The sequence below is a fragment of the Lepidochelys kempii genome, chromosome 18 (genome assembly GCF_965140265.1).
Source record: "Lepidochelys kempii isolate rLepKem1 chromosome 18, rLepKem1.hap2, whole genome shotgun sequence".
NCBI classification, from domain to species: domain Eukaryota; kingdom Metazoa; phylum Chordata; order Testudines; family Cheloniidae; genus Lepidochelys; species Lepidochelys kempii.
In genome coordinates this window covers 22,636,712-22,655,378 of record NC_133273.1, presented here as the reverse complement: position 1 = coordinate 22,655,378, position 18,667 = coordinate 22,636,712, and the positions used below count along the sequence as shown (strand labels likewise).

General features: G+C 43.9%; 1 long non-coding RNA gene across 3 annotated transcripts; it reads right to left on the bottom strand.

The window, feature by feature from the left end:
* Positions 1-640: 640 nt before the first annotated feature.
* LOC140900076 (uncharacterized) lies at positions 641-17,677 on the bottom strand. Of its 3 annotated transcripts, XR_012155546.1 has the most exons (5): positions 17,493-17,677; positions 16,574-16,646; positions 14,297-14,432; positions 10,749-10,846; positions 641-3,020 (listed from the first exon to the last, which is right to left on the bottom strand). It is a non-coding gene; the product is annotated as an uncharacterized lncRNA (long non-coding RNA). The 3 variants fall into 3 exon arrangements; XR_012155547.1 differs by lacking the exon at positions 10,749-10,846; XR_012155548.1 differs by lacking the exon at positions 10,749-10,846 and having other exon boundaries at positions 641-2,228.
* Positions 17,678-18,667: the final 990 nt, after the last annotated feature.

Sequence of the window (18,667 nt, the reverse complement as noted above, 5' to 3'; positions counted from 1 at the left end):
ACACTCCAGGTATTATTTGTTTAAAGAAAACTGGCTGAAATATCAATGCTCGCTTGAAAGACTTCACCATTTACATAAAATCCCTCCCAAGGCTCTGCAGAATAGTTTACCAAGAGAGAAAACTTGTTAGGGCTAATAGATCAAACCAATATTTTTCCTTTGGGGTGTCATGGGGATGTTTTTTTGTCCTAGGCCCTCTATTTCCCCGATGGGCTTTCCGAGTTCAAAATTTTGATTCTGTTAATTGAAATGAGTCATTTGATTAATTGTTGAGCTTCGTTTGCAGTAAAAGTGTTTTGTAATATTGCACACATGCCTGTGTAGTGCAGGGGCAAAGTGTGTCATGTTACTCCCCACCAGGGGGTGAACCTAAAGGGGAAAACACTACAACCACCCTCGCTAACTCCTTTAACTCAATTAGGATTCAGAGCACCAAAGTACAAACTTCAGCTATGTGCAATCCCCATTGATGACCCTACAACTCATTATAAAGTGGTGGCTCAGACAGTGAATATAGTTAGAATTATTGCTAAAGAATCAACACTTGGCATTTTTGTAACTCCTTCCATCCTGAGAGACAGCAAAACCGCTGTACAGACGGTAGATCACGTCACTCACAAATGAAATGCGGCCAGCTCTGGACTGTATCACGGCTCTGGTTTAATAGCACACGGTGAAGAGTATACAGCAGTTTAGGAAAAGAAATGTAGAAGAATTCTGTGTACAACTGAAACTTCAATGGGCAGAGGGTAACTACCTGATTTGCAATTTGACAGGAACAAAGCAGAAGCTTTTCCCTTCTTGGTGATTTCAGTGAGGCACCAGGTGCTCTGAGGTGCTACCGAGAGAGCCGAGCTTGTACCATGACCCAGTCCAAGTGTCAGCACGTCTACCTGCACTGTCATTTCTGGTTTTAAAATAAACATCACATTTATAAAACTTACTATTACATGGTGCATGCAGCCTGCCGCCCAAAACAGCAGTTTGGAATGAAGATTTTCTTCAGTGAAAATAGACAGCATTGTACATATTCCGTTAATTCCCCAAATGCTAACAGGACACATTCATTGGTCCTAGCCTCTGCAGAAAAACACATATGTAAAGTCTAGCAGATTTCCCCTACTACACAAGTGACATTACTTGCAATTCTCAGTTCTCACTTTGGGGAACTTTACTGTTTTGTTTGAGCTGCTTCTTGTTGATCTCAGGAAGAGAATAAAGAGCAAGGTCTTGCTTCTTGAGACTGCAGTCTGCACACAAGTAGTTATAACTGGCTGTTTGCAAACTCCTGACCAGCATGCATAGGCTGGGCACACAAACATTTATTAGTGGTAGGCAGTGGTGAGCTGGAGCCGGTTCGCACCGGTTCGCACGAACCAGTTGTTAAATTTTGAAGCCGGTTTAGAACCGGTTGTTAAAGGGGTGGAGAAGCTCAGGTGGGATGGACAGGTTGTGACCCGTGGGACCGTCCTGTCCATCCCACCTGAGCTCTTGGCTGGGGAGGCTCCCATGTGAATTTTTACTGACCCCTGGCGGCACTCCAAGCCTTCGGCGGCACTTTAGCGGCGGGTCCTTCACTCGCTCCGGGTCTTCGGCGGCATTTCGGCGGCAGGTCCTTTAGTACCACCGAAGACCCGGAGCGAGTGAAGGAACCGGTTCTTGAGCTTCTGGCAGCTCATCACTGGTGGTAGGCCCATGAAGCTTTACATTCCTATTAGGTACAACAGGAAAACATGGAGGGGAATCGAAAAGCAACAAGAGTCAATTTTAAAACACTAGTTTGCAATTGTGTCTGGTCATTTCATCAGACTGTTTGGTTTTGCAGCATGCGCTTAGTTACATTTCCCAGTGTGTTGGCTCCCAGCAGATTTGAACCATTTTTTTCCAATTAGGAATGTCAGTTATAGTTCATTACTCCATAAAGTAACTTGAATATAATGTACTGTATGGTTTTGTATAATTAACTTCTTATACAATCTTCTTAGCAAAGACTTGACTATGCAAACAAAGACTAATCTCAGCTCGGAAATCTTTCTATTACATTGGCACTAATGTCATTGGCAGGACCCAGGGTGAGAATCCCAGGCTGCCAGCACCACGTCTGTTTTGTGATCAATTTTCCTTCTGTGATGGGTGTTCGCTGACACTCCGCTGGCTGATGTGCCGTAGTCTCCTAGGGATCTCGATGAGCACAGTATAAGGACTCTGGCAGAGCAGTCGCTTTGTTCCTGTAAACACAAATAAAACATCCAGTATGCCTCTGCACCAGCCCCGTTTTGAGGATTTAAACAGAGCCTAGGTTTTGTGTTGTCAGGAATGTAATCACACATGAAGGGACTAGAGCACTAGTACTCCAGACAGCAACCTCAGATTTATTTAAGGCACTAATATGCTTAATAAAGTAATAATACTGCATTGCATTCATATAATGCCATCTACACGAGCGTCACAAATCGCTTTGCAGAGTGCTTCCTCAGAACCACAGGATTCTGGGCACACACCACCCTGTCTGCTCTCTCCGCTGGCTCCCCACAGAATTTTGAATCAAGGTCAAGTTCTCAGTCCTTATGTTCAAAGTGCTCCTGGGCCTGGGCCCAGGATATCTAAAAGAGCCTGAAGCTTTGGGGTGAAGACCAAAGTTGACTTCTTTTTTCTTCCAGCACAATGGCATTTGCTACAATAGAGTAAAGCTTGTCTGTGTGGGAGAAAGAACTTCCCTGGGGGCTGGTCTGAGACTGTGGAATGAACTGCCCCAGGAACTAAGGGACCAGCCCAAACCTCTCCACCTTCCACCCAAGTGCAAGGCGGGTTTCTTGGCCCTTGACCTCTCTAATATAAACACAGAGCAACATGTGTATATAAAAAAAGAAACCTGACAAGACACTCCACTGCATGCACTTCTCCCCTTGGGGAGAGGATGAGAGGACAAACAGCATATGACAGAGCTGTAGTCACTTTGTTTAATGTAGTCACTGCTGGACGGTGCTCAGAGACTATGGAGATGAGTGTGGTACAAGAACCTAGACAGAGAAGAATAGAATTAATTTCACCTGACAATACTCCTGCAGTACAGTAGGTAGGCATTACTGTCCCTCTATTACACACCAGGAAGCTGAAGCACAGACATGTGAAGAGTTGCCAAGGGTGACACAAAATTTGGGGTCCTGCTGCGTATAGAAAACAGGTCTCCCAACTCCTAGTGCCTTAGTAACAAAGCCCCCCGATTCACTCAGTAATCAGTGCAAGACGTAAGAAGAGGGAAAGCTGCCCTCCAGAATCTTTTACAGCAACACTGTTCATATGTCTGATGTATGTTATAGCACTGAGAACATTAAAAGAGAAATTAACTCTGTAGAAGATGCATCAGCTTGGTGACAGCAGAGGACAGCTCTGCTGCACAAGAACTGAAACCTATTACTGTACCAGGGGCTGAGCTTTGCATCCAAACCGTACAAAAATCTCCATTTGTCCTAGCTGTAGCATGAGCCTGAGAACAGAAGGTGGTGATGACCAAGGGCTTAATTATATGTAAACTAAACCCATTGTAATTCACAGTCAGTTATTGACTTCAGTTATGCAAATTATATATAACAAAAGTTATACTTTTCTTCCACAATAAGAGAGACGAGACACAGACCTGCACTGAAATGATTAAAGGCGTGACTGAAAACGGGGTTAGTTGTTTCAGTCCCAGGTTCTGTGAGGACAAGCCTCGACATGAGTTGGGACCTGATTTGAGATTTTTTTAGTTGATTTAAAGCCAAAACTCAAAGCAAAGCTTTGCAGGGAGGCATGCGCATATATGTGTGCGTGTGCCCATGCCCACGGACTCGCTTGTCTTGAAACCACAGAATAAAACAAAAATCACAGCACAAAGGGCTGTGATATGCAATGCTGAGATCTATGCAATGCAAATTTCAGTCCATCACCATGAGATTCAAATCTGCTAATTGTGATAATTATTCATTTGAAGCAGGAGCCTCTGAGATAGTATTTTTTCAGTCTCTCCTGGATTTTAAATATGAATCTGTGTTCTTCCTCAGATGCCTTTAGCCATTATAAATGCCATAACTGACTTTGTGTGGAAGGTTATATAAATGTTCACAAACTGACTTTCCTTCCTAAAGAAGCAGCAGCAGCAGGGTACCTGGTTCTATAGAAGTGCTTTTTCATCCCCGACTGGAACCGCTGTTTTGATGTCCAAGCAAAGACCAGGAATCATTTTCATTTTAAACAATACCTACAGCTTTTCAGGCCCATCTGCAGGTACTGAACAGTAACAGCAAAAAAACAATCTGGCTGTTCGATTTGCTTTATTATAACTCTTCTGCCCCTTAAATTGCACCTTTTGGTGATGCTCTGGGTAAAGGTACAAAGAGAAGAGGATGAGACTCATTAACTCAAAGTTAATGGTCCCCTGCAGTATTAGCAGCTTCTGCTGCTCATCATGCCATTAGGAGTTGCCTGTTTTATCCTTGTCTTATAAACGTATAATGCTACTGGGACTCGATTCATTGTGCAGTAGTCAGTGTGCGCTATAAACAGGAAAGGTATGACATTAGTTAATTCTGTAATCCTTACTCCTCTGGAGTAGAATTTACACATGTGAGGCAATCCCTTCCATGGGAACAGAAAGTCTATGCATACATAAAAATGAATGTATGTTCACGCTTGCACACACATGCACACACACACTTATTTGTATTATGGTAACATCTAGAAACTGAAAGAATGGGTCCCATTGTGCTTGGTGTTATACAATACACAGCCCGAGAGTCCCTTCCTCGGAGAGCGTGTGATCTAAACAGACACGAGAGACAAAGTGTGGAAGGAAGGGTTGTACTAACTTGAGGCCAATTGTTTATGGGGATCTAGATGGAGGAAGACTCTCCCCTTCCTCTTTGCCCACTAAAAATCATGGCATCTCTGCACAAACTAGCAGAGAGAGTGAGAGTTTGGACCCTGCTGGAATCAGCGCACCTGTGGGTATCTGCCTATTTCCATGGGAACTGGCTCTATTCATTTCTCTTTGGATGCACTGTGTGAAATGGTCCAATTCTAAATATCAGTTAAATTCCCCGACACCCTGAGGAGTCATGCTGAAGTGAGACCCTCGTTGGAGCCCGTTCCAGGGGCAGGTATGCTGCTGCTCCCTCTTATAATTTTCTTTCCTTTTGGTGTGTATCACACTTCCTGGCGTCTGAGTCAGCTTGGGGCACATCTTACCAACTGGTTCCTCATTCATGTTCTGGTGTTCTCTGCTTTCTGTTCATACTGCAAGTAGCTATTCCCAGGGGCTGAATGGTTCTCTGAAGAGTACCCTATTTCTGTAAGAAACACCTTAATTGCTGATATCTATAAAAGTCTCATTTCTGTAATTTAAAATTGGATCTCAGCTGTTTCTGAGACGCTAATTTCTTTTCAGCAAATAATTGTTCTATCGATATTAATCCTGTCTAAATCCAGATCTATCTTTATTGCCTTGACAGGCTAGGCTGGGATGCAGGCTATCAATCTGCTTAGGCTAGAAAGGGAAGATCCAAACTCAGGTATTTTCTTTCCCTCAAATATTTGAGTCTAAACCATAAAAATATTTTAAATATTGAGTAAGCCAGGATAATTCAGGAGTCACTTCACTAAAGTCAATAGATATCCCTCAACACAAACCAAGAGTGAGAGTAGAGAACCCCCAATTCCCACGGGGCACCACTGTGATGCTGGTTTTCATTGGCCTCCTGTCTGTCAGGCAGATACACAGCTCACAGGGCGTGTTCTACCAAATGGAGACCATCAAATGAGAATTGTACTGATCTTCGGGGTAGCACCTGGGGAAGTCAATATCCGTCCTGGATGCTGAGTACTGGGCCCAGAATTCTCAGCGTGCACCTCATCGGCCAGTAAAATAGCCACCATCCACGGAATCTTGGCTCAGAGTCTGATTTTGATACTTGGGCATGAAAGACACTGCCTTGTTTCTGAGAGATCATTTTTTGGTTATTGCAGAAGAATACTACAGACAAGACAACAAACAAGCAGCGAATAGCTACAGCAGGGAAAACAGCTCCATTTGCCTTTCAGACCTAACCGCAATCAATGAAGATAAAGTAAAAGAAATGAAAACACTGTACAGGTAAATATAACGTGAACATGCCCGAGGTATTGTGGAGAATAGGAAATATTGGAGGGCTTGATCCCATATGTCTCTGGGTCAAATTCTCTGCTGGTGACACGAGTGGAGCTGCACCAATTTATACTGGCAGGGGATTTGCAATAGTGCTGTAAGTATTGAGTATATATTATAGTAAAGCAATTAGAGATGTGCCCAATCCAAACATTTCAGGACTTTAGGAGGGTCACATCTGGATCAGGACATACATTTTGCAGCTGGCTGTGTTGATACTTGGAATGAGTTAAACCAACTCCCCACACATTTGGGCAGGAGTTTAGAAACTGGATCAGATTCTGAATTTTGCAGCTGGATGATGGTTTAAAGAGAGCCAACCAACCAACAAGGTACTAACCAAAGTGTGCAGTATTTAAAAGCATTCTGCACCCCCCTCCCCTCATTTTGACTTGTTTCTCCATCTAGATGATTAGGAAAAAAGGGAGTACATACAGAAAGGGGCAGAATGAATCTTGTGAAAGCACATTCCTATGCTAAAGTGGGATTTAAAGAGGGCTTAAATTCTTACAGAATATTTCCCAGCACCCCCCATGACTCCACACCTCAGTTGCTGTAAAAGCTCCAGGGAGTTTGAAAATATTTACCGGTGCTCTGCTTCGGACAGCTGTGGCTGAATTTAAGCCTTGGATTTAAGTGAGGCGCACACCTTTTGCCGACCTTGTGTACGTGGCTGAATATCGCCCTAGGAGAGTCAATAATTCACTCTAATGTCTCAGGCTCACCAGTAAGCAAAGCACAGAAATGATTACTAGGAATATATGGCAAAGCACGCGCTAGGACTCAAAGAGTCCTCTCTCTTTCTCTGAATCCACTCACCATAAAATATGACAGAGATTTCTGACAGAGATTTCTCTTATTATAAAACTTTTCTTTTCCTCTTGAGCTAGCAAGCAATTAAAACAAAATTTGGATCCTTCCTTATTTTATTTGATTTCATTCAACATTTTTTCTTTCCCTAAAATCTGAGAGCCGCTCCTTGGTTTGTAATGCTAATCCCTTTCCCCTGGGAAACAACCACATATTCTCAGCTGTCACTCACTCACTCAGTACCCGGAGCTCTCAGCCATCTCTTCTCTGCTTTACCCCACTGGAGTGACAGGACTATCTATAATTCAAGGGCTGATGGGATGAATTGCATTTTTGAGAGCTGGCAGATATCCCATGTTAAGGGACATCCTTTCTCAGTATCTGTTGCTGGGTGAGCTTTTTCTTCCACTTGCCCAGCTAATAAGATGGGTGACGTGCTAAAAAGTTTGGACAATGGGTCTGCAGCAGTTGGCCTCTCCTGACAACAGTATAGATATTGCTCAGGCTCAGCAGATACTGGTCTCTTGTTATTCACTGACAGGAGATGATCAGGCTAGTGCTGCTGTTCTCTGCCTTCCTCGGTGCAGGTTGGTCAAGCAAAGCCTTAAAATTATCAGTGAATGATAGGGATTATTCTTCCTCTGATGGGATGAAACTGAGCCAACACAGAAGGCTCACACAAGACTAGCCCCGCTCTTGTATGGGGCATGGTAGTGAATAAGCGCTTTATATGAGCTCTCTGTATGGGGCTGGATTTCAGTTGTGACGTAGAGATGTTTGAGACTTGAGTAATGGCTTTAATTCAGACATCCATGTTCAGATGGCACGTTATGGGGGACAGCTCATCGAGCATTATAAAAGGCAAGGCACAGAAGAGTTGAACTGGAGTGGCAGGTCGGTTCATGGTTAGAAAGGGGACTGGGACTGCTGGATTCTAGGTCCAAGTCATCACTGACTTACTGTGGGACTGTGACCAAGTCACTTTAACCTTGCTGAGCCTCACGCCAGCCATTGGAAAAATGTGGGTAATAATAGAGGGTTGAGGGCAGGCGGAGTTAATTGATGCTTATAAAATGGTTTGAGATGCTCAGCTGAAAGGTGGTACAAAGCACCTTATTGGTCTTTTCAAATCATGCCTGCATTTTTCAGCCCATCAATGGGTGTTTTGCCTAAAAGATTGCATTATGTATTGTTTTTCCTTGTTTAAATCATACAATAATCCAGGGGACACCAATTCAGCTCTAACAGAAGCAAGCATAGATCTTCTGAAGTCAATAGAGTGCTGAATTTGTCCTGCGGCATTTAAACAGCAGCCAAAGAGACTCAGAGAGCAGAGAAAAGTGCAGAGAAGAATAAATCTGAAAGGAAATAAGGAAGGTATGAGAAGACCTTTAAACATTTCCATTTCCTAGAATTTATGTCCTTCTGTTCAAACTGGCAATCATCTTGTAAGCAGCAGAAGTCGTTACAACATCTGCCTTGCCTTGTCTAACTGGTGCTTTTTACATGGTGATGCCCAGCTTTGTGCTGCTTTACGAGTCTCTTGAGAGTTTAACAAGCAGGTGGAAGGCGCCTGCGTCCGCTCATGCTTTGGCACACTGCACATGATGACCTGCTGTAGCAATGGCCCACCTTGATTATCACTACAAAAGTGATAATCCCCCCCTCCTTCCCCCCGGCTCTCCTGCTGGTAATAGCTCATCTTAAGTGATCACTCTCCTTACAATGTGTATGATATAGCTCATTTGTCTCCTGGATGGATTGCCCTGTGGAAAGCAGGTATTCTAGAAGCCACTCCTAGTCCTGGGTAGAAGGTTCTCATCGTGGCCAATGAGATCTTCCTTCTCCGTCCTGACCTTTGACAAGTTGTTCTTCTTTTTGCATTCTGGGATCCTAAAACCACTGCATTGCTTTCGGAGCTTGGCTGTTGTCATTAGGTTAGCTGCAGGTTCCCTGCGTTTTGAGAATGGGGAACAGGGAACTGCTGTGTGGAACAGAAAAATAGTAATTTATAAAGTTCTGTTTATACTCAGCAAGGATAAATATAAGAAGTGGCTGGAATGAAAAATGGAAGCAATATTTAAGGACTGAAATGTTTTAATCTGGGGCTTGGCATCTGCAAGGTTGAGGATTTTCATGGTTACAAGTGATAGACTGAAGGCATCCCGTGAATGTTGGTTTTGGTCTGGTTTCCCCAGCATGGCCAGAGCTCTATGGCTATGAACCATCCCAAGCTGGGTGGTCCGTATGTTAGGGATATATGAGAAGTCCTTACAGCCCAAGTATTACAGACTTGGCTGAATGCTTCTTATTATCATCAATGATTCTCCTCCTTTAACACTTGCCACTTTTTTTTAGTTAGCGTCTCTTTTTCTGGAAAACTGACGGGTGGTTTTAAAGACAATGATTTCTGCTCAGTTGTGGCCAGTTCCTTCCACGATTGACTGGGGAAAAAATCAGTTCTGTTTATATAAATGAATGCAGGGCTCAATTTTCGAATGTAGACATGTAAATTAGGAGATTCATGTCCCCCCCTGTGTGCTCAAGTCAGTATTTAGGCAGCTAAAAGGGCCATAAGGATGCTGAGGTGCAGGGCAGAGTCCTCAGCGGCAGAATCTATGCCTAACCTATACATAAAATGGAGATAATAATGCTTCCTTCGTCTTCCTTTTCCATTTCAACTGGAAGCTGTTTAGTGCAGGGACAGTCTTTTTGTATGTGTATGTACAGCACCCGGCACAATGTCACAGTCTCAGTTACAGTGTCTGCTTGCTACGGTAACATAGCCAAAAACCATCCCACCGGCATTGCAAAGAATTATGCCAAGCCTTACTCTTTTGCATTCACATAAACCACCAACTCCCTGTTAGTCATTAGAGAGAGAACTGAGTCAAAGCTCAATTGTTGATATTAGTACAGCTGTCTTTGCTACATTTGTTTTGGATAGAAGCCAAGACAAGTGCTGGAAGTGTGCAAGGTGAAACAGATAAGGGGATTTCCCAGCATTTCATCCATTCCTTACAATTGAAGATGCAGGTGGGAGTTTTTGATACTAGAAAGGTTTCTCTCCCTCTCTCTTCGCCGCCAGTTTATTCCTACCGATGGCAGATAACCTCCCGCAAGAATTTGCTGTTTTGAGACGTGAGGAAGGCACTCCCCCTGCAGTGCCACCACTCTCCCTCCCGGGCCCCAAAGATTCAACACAAGGATGCAGCTTCCAGTGCCAGCCAGGCCTCTACAGAATCCCATGTGGTGGAGGCATCCAAAAAGGTGCACCTCAGCAGTGTATCTGCCACCTGCCTTTCCCTGGCCACCCCGAGGGGGCAGCTTCAGCCAGCTCCACACTCTCTGGCAGAGGAAGGATTCTGGGCAGTTTTATACCTGCTTAGAGGATGCTCTGCTGCAAGAGGTACAGAGCCCAGCCTCTGATGGGCATGGTGTGAACCCAGCCCATCCCATCTCATGGGATTCTGACACTGGGGTCTGGGCCTGTACCACTGCATTCCTTCACGCTGGACTCCATTAATCAGCCTAAGGTATCTAATAAGTTATTGGGCCCAGATGTTTTCCATTGTATGTTACAAATGTTAATTATCTTCTAATTACTTATTAGCAGGGGCTGGGCTGGCACAGATCATGGTTGAAATGCAGCCAAGTACGTTCAGCGCCTTGGATAGCAGTACACGAACTAACAGCTTCTATTGGCAGGGAGTTTATTGGAAATTCTTATTATTCCCCCATGCCTCCAAATATTTACCCAAGAATTATGTGTGGCATAAAATGCCTTCACTGGTGTAGCAACAATAGGTAATGCACGTAGATCCTCACTGAATAGCTTCATTTCAGGAATGTGACCTTTCACAGAAAGCAGAAGATTAACACATAATGGCTGCAGGGATAATGAATAAGGGGACATTTTAAAATTAAAGCTCAGGCATAGTAAAAAAAGTGGTGGTGAAATGGTATCATCTCACACTCTCTCTTCTCCTGGTTTTTCTTTATGCCATACAATAGCTTATTTCCCTAGCTATAACAGACTAGTCATTCTCCTTATAGTACAGATTCAATAGAACCATGGGAGAGAAAGCTGGAGTCATATTTATCTCTTGTCTCATCAACAAAATCATACATGAAGTCCCAGTTGCAGACTCTTTGTTGCTGGCTATGGTGAGAGTTGAAGGAACAGATAGTTGTTTGATTTTCAGATCTCTGATAGGGTACGCAGGGGTGGAAGCTACAAAAGGCACAATCTCGTGGCTTGCAAGCCAGTTTGCCGTGGACTTCTGGGGGTAAAGTGGAGGTTCAGAATTGGTCTGATCCAAGCTCGCCAAGGCCCAGGAGTCTTTCTGTTGACTTTGGATCAGCCCCCATGTCATTTTCAGAAAGGCACTTTCTGGACTGTACCCACACCGGTTTGTAGTAGTTGTTTCTTTGTTCAAGGACAGTTAGTTGTAACGCCTCTCCAGCACACGCTGTCAGGCAGCCCTTACAAAGGAGCACGCTCAAAGAGGAATCTGTCATTTGAACAACTCCTCATTCTGACCGACAACGTTGTAGGGTTTCCTCGTGTTAGAGTGATTTTTTTGCGAGGACACTCATTGTCCCATTGACAAATGGTTTCAGGTTTCTTGCCTCAGCAACAAGGCCAGGGGAAAGCATGGCTTCCGGTGTATTCATCCTCTGCTATCAGGCTTACATGTCTCTTGTAAAATACCAGACAAGCTCAGTGGGCCTGGGCTGAAGGATGGGGTCTGGACAGTGAGTGAGGGAGTTGCATTCTTTTTTGAAGGGTCCGAGCACTAGACCTGGTGAAACATTTTTCCTGATAGTGCGGGTTAGCGGCTGTTGCTAGAATAGAGGCAGGAGTGCTGTACGGCCTGCAGAAGGACAATCTCTAGCCTAGAGTCACATTCGCACAGTTCTCACTCACTCATCAAGGCAAGACAAACCTGGAGGTTCCCATTGCTGACTCTTGGCATATGTCCGTACTGCCCGATACTGCAGCCAAGTCCAAATGCTGGGTTCCCATCTCTGCTAATTGGTTACATTCACTCTGATTGACCAATCTGGCAGTCATAACAACTGCTAGTTTATGGAGCCTTGAAAAAAGATGGCATTCTTTTTGCCTGGTGAGTGATGGAGAGGGAGCTGCTCTCCCTCTTGAGAGGAGCCCCTCTTATTTCTCATAATGATGCTTTCATAAGGCCGATGCAGTTTGACTTCTCGCGGTGGCTGACAGATACTTTATTGGGGCATCTGTCATTATTTGCAAAGATTAAAAACAGATAACCTCAAATGTTATTAAAACTCAGGGGCTTAGAGTTTAAGCAGTTGGAGTCCAGTCTCTGTCTGGCAAATGGTAACATATTTCTTCTTGGCACTGAGATTTTATTGATTTCCATATAATACACAGGGCTTTGTGCATTTAATTCCATCAAGTGAAGAAGATGGATTGGCACATGGTCACCTTCAGGCTAGTGATGCAGCGTGTTTTATCCTAATAAGCATCAGTCTGCATCATGCCTCGCCTAAGGATTCACTAAAAGTTCATGTTGTCAAACAGGCTATTGGACATGAGGTCCCCCTGAAAGCAATGCAGAGAAAAATATAAATATTTGTTTCAGGACGGCTATAATTTTCCCTGCTGTGGTTAGATATAAAAAGTGAAAGTCATCTTCATTCTCATTTGCACTACATGATTAATGAGAGCACCCTTCAGGCAAGCGTGCACTGCAGATTCTCAGGCTGAATGGATTCTTCACAGAGAAGTATGAACAGACAGTGCAGCCGACAGGCCAGGCAATACAAAGTATGCTAGGAGCTGGTGTAAAGGGAATGTTCTACAGTGACTGACAGCTGCCTCTTTAAGGGTTTCAGGAAGAGGAAATGATGTAACAGAGTCATTGTATGGTATTGTCATTGTACTCAGCTCAGTCAGCCCCTGCCCAAGATAGCATATAGTCGAAAGGCACAAACACAGGAAATAACGCAGGCCATACAGAGCGTACGTTAGTAATGATGCTTAGCACTGATTCTTCAAACCACTTTACAGACATCCTCACCCGGGAAGTCATAAAGGAAATGTTGGCTGTCATAATAGGCAGGACACACACACTCAGTAACTCTGACCACTGGGTAGAGGAATTCCGCAATCGTGAAGTCATCTGTCACCCCACAAGCACATGGAAAAGTTCTGGTTCAGATAATTCATGTACCTGTCTCTGTGAACTCCAAGTGTCTTGTTTCAGCGAAGAAGGAAATCAAAGCATTCAGAGAGTTTGACTGTATAAATTTCCTGCACCCTGCACCTCCAAAACACACATCCACACAATTGAATAGTTCCTTTGCCAATCTGAATGAAGGGGATGGCAACTTAAAAGGACGTCTTTTGTGTGAAGCCCAGGAACTAATACTTTCTGTGCTAATGGGACATGCCATCCATTTCTTTGTAAAATGAATGAGGTTCTGCTAACGAAGAAGAAGAGGAGAGCAGTTAAGTTGCATTTGTCATGATTGCTTGAACAGCTGACAGCTCATGGTGACATATTTATTTTAATATCTGCACAATTTAGTCTCATTTTACCAATCTAAATTATAGAATCCAGAACAGTCCAAAGCCTTTAATTTCATTATTGATGGTCTCACTGTCTCCCTTCCTTTGGGGTGCTGACCTCCCTAATGTTGCATGCAAATGACCACAATCTCCTATTTCCAATGTCCTCTTGGAACTGCATTGGGGCTATCAACTCTGATCCTCTACTGTAACCTAATTAATTTCTCAGACACGCTCCTAGAGATACATATATGTTACATATAAGTCACTCATTTAAAATACGTGATGCACCCTCAGCCTCCATCTCCCAGGTAACTGCATTCCATCAAGGCTGCATCTACTTTCTTTCTAAACTGTTGTCTTGCCTGAGCCTCCACTTTGGTTGTCCGTTCACTCTAACTGTGGACTGGAAGCCCTGCAGGGCAGGGACTTGCCTTATATCGTTTTGCCTGGAAAGCTCTGTGCTGACCCATGGTACTGTATACATATCAGCTACAGTGCAGGGCAGGAAGAGGAGCCAGCAAGCGGGGAAAAAGATTGCATGCCAGCAACTAATATAATGAGTAGAAGAATAAAAGTGTTACCCGAGTGCTTCAGCAGTGACTTCTGGGTGTTTGTAGTAAATTAGTACCTAACATGGAAAGGCCAAGACCGTAACCATGTTCAGAACCCCACCAATGAAACAGGACATAGGTCCAAACTCTACCTGATTCTGGTTTTGCAGAAACAAAACCCACCCTGGTTTTTCTCACCTGCAGAAAAATGCCATCCACATCTTCCCTGAGTCCTGAGGCCAGCCACAAGTCTGCAAATCGCTGACATATTCCTGTGGATTTTCTAGAAAGCAGTGCATTCTGGGAAGTTATGGAACAGTTGTATCTTCAGTGTCTGCCAAGGTATTTAACCATAGTATCAATCAGATTCTGATCTTGCTTACTCTAGTGCAAAGCAAAAGTAATTCCATGAAGGGCAACAGAGTTCCAAACTCTGTACGCTCTGTGTGAGAGGAGAATCAGACCCCTATATCTCTAAGTAATCAGGTGAATATGACAGAGTACAGAATATCGTTTTGCTGATATCCTGGGCACTGATTCACAAAACAATGGTGCACATCAATGACACTAAAATAAAGCATGTGCCTGATATTTGCAGGTTTGGGGCCACAAAGAATTTATATTCATGTTAACCTGCTATATGCGATTGGTTTGGTTTGTTTCGTGCTGATTTGCTTGGTAACTTTGCAAAGACCCTGTTTTCCATGAAATATTTTATTCTCCTCTCATGAAGAATGGCTGTTTTATCTCAATCTAAAGGATAAAAAAAAGTCAATGCAATCTATGTTATTTGATGTTCTAAAATGTTTATAGCATAGCTTCTGTGTGCTCATATTTTTTCTAGCTACAGATAACTTGTGGGCTTCAGTCTTTTGTAGTTCCCTTAATCTTCTAAAGTGTTACATAATTTAGATAGAACGAGGTTTTGTACATTTCTGCCTTTTAAAAAATTGCTTTTAAGTCTTGGCTTCAACTCAAGCAGCTGCTGAATCTTCTACGACAGTTGGAAGGTTTTCCAGCATTAAGAGATGCCAGTGGAATATACATGAAAAGGTTTGGCAACCCAAGATATTCAGATTAAGAATATTATTTCTTCATCCCATGTTCTCATTCCCTCTGTTCCTTCAATAATTCTCTTTACTTTGAATGTTGTTCTGCTTATTTTGTGCTTTTGTTTGTATGAAAGTTTAGGAAATACAAACTGAGAATTCCTTATAGAACCAAAAGCTAGAGGATATTCCCCTCTGATCTTTTCTAGCTCACTCCCAGAGACCTGTTAATTTGCCTCAGTACTGACCTGCAAGCATGTCCTTTGACTCTAGACCTGGGCCACACACTGATCTGTGAACATATATCATTCTTGACTTGCAAGGCCTCCTGTCCTGCCAGCCCTGAACTTCTCCCAGGCTGACTACCAGTCCCTCCAAATTGTGCGTGAAGCTCTGCCATGCACTTGACTGAGCCCTTATGAAGTTGTTTTCAGCTCTGACTTTTGCCATGCATGAAACCAGGAATTCTTCCAGAGAGGAAAATGGCATTTGTAAATCCACTTTTCTAGCAGTTTCCAGATTTCCTGCTTTCCCGAAGTACTGTGTGCAGTGAAGTAAAACTCAAAAATTCCACTAAATTCAGATTCTGCCCGGTCATTTCTTGCTCTATTTTCATTTCCTAGAAGCACAGAGTCAGAGGCTTGTCCTCCCCGGATCAATTAACTTCTTTGCCTGGACAGGGTGGTTAACAACTGTGGGGAGATTTGTGTTATCGCTTATGATCATTTAGGGGAAAAATAAGAATTCTGTTTATTCAAAATCACTGCTGTTATGACTGTCTCGGTATTACCACCCCGTTTCAAATAGAAGATGCAAAAACTGTTTTTCTCGTGTGCTTAAATGAAATAAACTGCCCTGAAATAACATCACCTTGAGAACAATTAACTGTCCCCTCCACCCCCACAAACCCCATAACGAGGCCCAGTGAGGGATTATCTTCCTTTCAGTCTTGCATATCAAAATAAAAGAGGAAAGAAAGGGCTTAGGAAAAGAGTTCAGAGACTTAATTGGAGGGGGAGGGGGAAGCATTATTGCCTAGCTGCTGATTTTAATGTAGTATTGCACAGATGGGAGTAGAAGAATCAAGCTGCCATGAAACTTCATTTGAAGCTCACTGAACATTTTGCATATTAAAAAAAAAATCCCGCTGGTAGCTAATCGAATAGTTGTTAAAAACAATATTCCTCTTTCCTGTGGTGTAGAATGTCATCCTCTTCCTTCCCCCCAGCCCTCTACAGTCTTCTCTCATTTTCTAACCCTCTGGAGGTCCTTGTTTTTTAATTGTTGTGATTAAATCTGTCGTGCATTGTCTGTACAGTCACAGGAGAACACAGCCTGTGTTCCCTTCTCCTAAGAGGGGCTGCGCTCGTCACTGCAGCTCTGTAAAGGTAGAACAGCTTGGGCTGTATACTTGGCAGGGAATCACCTGGGTTCAACGGTCCTTCCAGCAACCTCGCCTCCTGCTCTGCCTTCTTTGTCCGGATTCTCTTCTGCTCCTCCTTAGGAAGGCAGGAGAAGAGTTTTTATTGACAGCCTCACTAATACTTTAACAATGCTGAAATTAAAAAGTCTTTGGGGGACAGGATGGTTCATAGGGTTGCCAATGTGACATAGAGGCTTTCCTCTCTGCTTCCAATTTTCCTACCATCCTAATTGCCTCCCGTTAGCTCTTTGGCCCCCTAGGCTGTCTCATCAAACAGGCGATAGTTCAAGTGGGGATGGAGACTGACCTACCATCTCACCCTCCTGGATGTTCCCCTGAAGCTTGGGTGGAGAGGCGCTTGCCCTGCTTATGCCTCTGTGCTCCCTGTCTTGAGCACAAACCAAAGGCTCCATTTTCCAGTATTGTCAGGCTGGCATGTGGGACACTTTGGGGGCTCAGCCAGAGCAGGAAGGGGTTCGGTCACCGCCTGCCCTATCACGCTGGGTGCTCCTGTACTGTGCAGCTTTGGCTCAGAGCCCTGCCACCAGCAGCCTGCTTTCCGCACAATGGCCTCCTGGCTTGTTAGAGCCTGGATCTCCTCCAGCCCGCATCCTCTGCAGTGCTCAGCTCCACACTGGAGCCCTCACAGCACCTCAGCAAGTCCCCTGCTCCCAGAGAGAGACAGTCCACAGCACCAGCCCACTCACGCAGCTGAGGATTGTACCCTTCAGGCTGAAACACTGTGCTGAGCTGGTTGGTTATAAAACAAGATCAAGTTTATTACCAAAGAGCAGACGTTCCAGCGATACCAAGTAGCAGGAATTGAGGCAGAAGTGGTTACAGACAAACAAGTAAAAATCCTCTGCTAAGACTAACACCTAACAACAGACCGGAGTCTTTTGTTCCAAGTAAGTTTTCTCACCTCAGTCTTTCTCCCAGCATGGCCAGTCAGTTCCTAGCCAGGATCCAACACAGAGCTCCGAGGGCTTGGTTTCCTTGTCTCTTCAGGTGAAGGATAACTAAAATGTCTCTTTGCCCCCTTAGATTACCCAGAGTCGATTGTTTCAAGAGGCAGGATGAATGCCTGCTGTTCCTCCCTTCCTGTGTGGACTGCCCATCCCCCAGCTGATTTGTATGTAAATGAGCTTCCATTGTTTTGATTCCATAATGCTTAATTTACATTGGAGGCAGGTAGAAAGTAGCCTTCCCGCCTGGCTGGGAGAAAACCTGTTTCTCCTTTTGTTTGGTCACAGACTTTAAAGCATAATATCAGTGAGTATCCATAATTCCTCAGGTTTCAGAGTAGCAGCCGTGTTAGTCTGTATCCGCAAAAAGAAAAGGAGGACTTGTGGCACCTTAGAGACTAACAAATTTGTTTGAGCAAAAGCTTTCGTGAGCTCACTTCATCGGATGCATTCAGTGGGAAAAAAATGCATCTGATGAAGTGAGCTGTAGCTCACGAAAGCTTATGCTCAAATAAATTTTTTAGTCTCTCAGGTGCCACAAGTCCTCCTTTTCTTTTTGCATAATTCCTCAGATAGGGTTAGTACAGACATTTCACAATGATAGTGAGCACCAGTGTTACTGGCTTTCATAAAAGACCTTACTCAATACGCTTGTAGAGGACAATAATATTGTGTACAATTGATTCACCTGCTTATTCTTTGGGGTTCAGACCCCCTGGATTGTCATAGTGTACAGAGAACTCAGTTCATGCTGCTAATTTTGGAAATGAGATTTAAAAGCTCATTGACACCTGTGCAAGCTTATTGAATTTAGGAAGCTAAGCATGGCGATGCCTCGTCAGTAATTAGACAGGAACCGTCTGAGAAGAATTTCTCTGCACTGTTAGCACAGGCTAGCTGCCTACAGAAGTACCCAGGATCCTGGGAGGACTTGTATAGCTTAAAGGCCATGTTGCTGTGGCTTCATTCTTCTTGGTATGCGAGCTGAGTAGATTAAACTAGGGCATGGATATGTCTCCATGTGCTAATCACACTCCCCAGCTGCAGGGGACACATGCCCTGGGAGTCCCAGCTGCCTTTATTTTATTTTTTTAAAGCAGGTTTCTAATGTTCACGGTTGCAGAGACAAGCT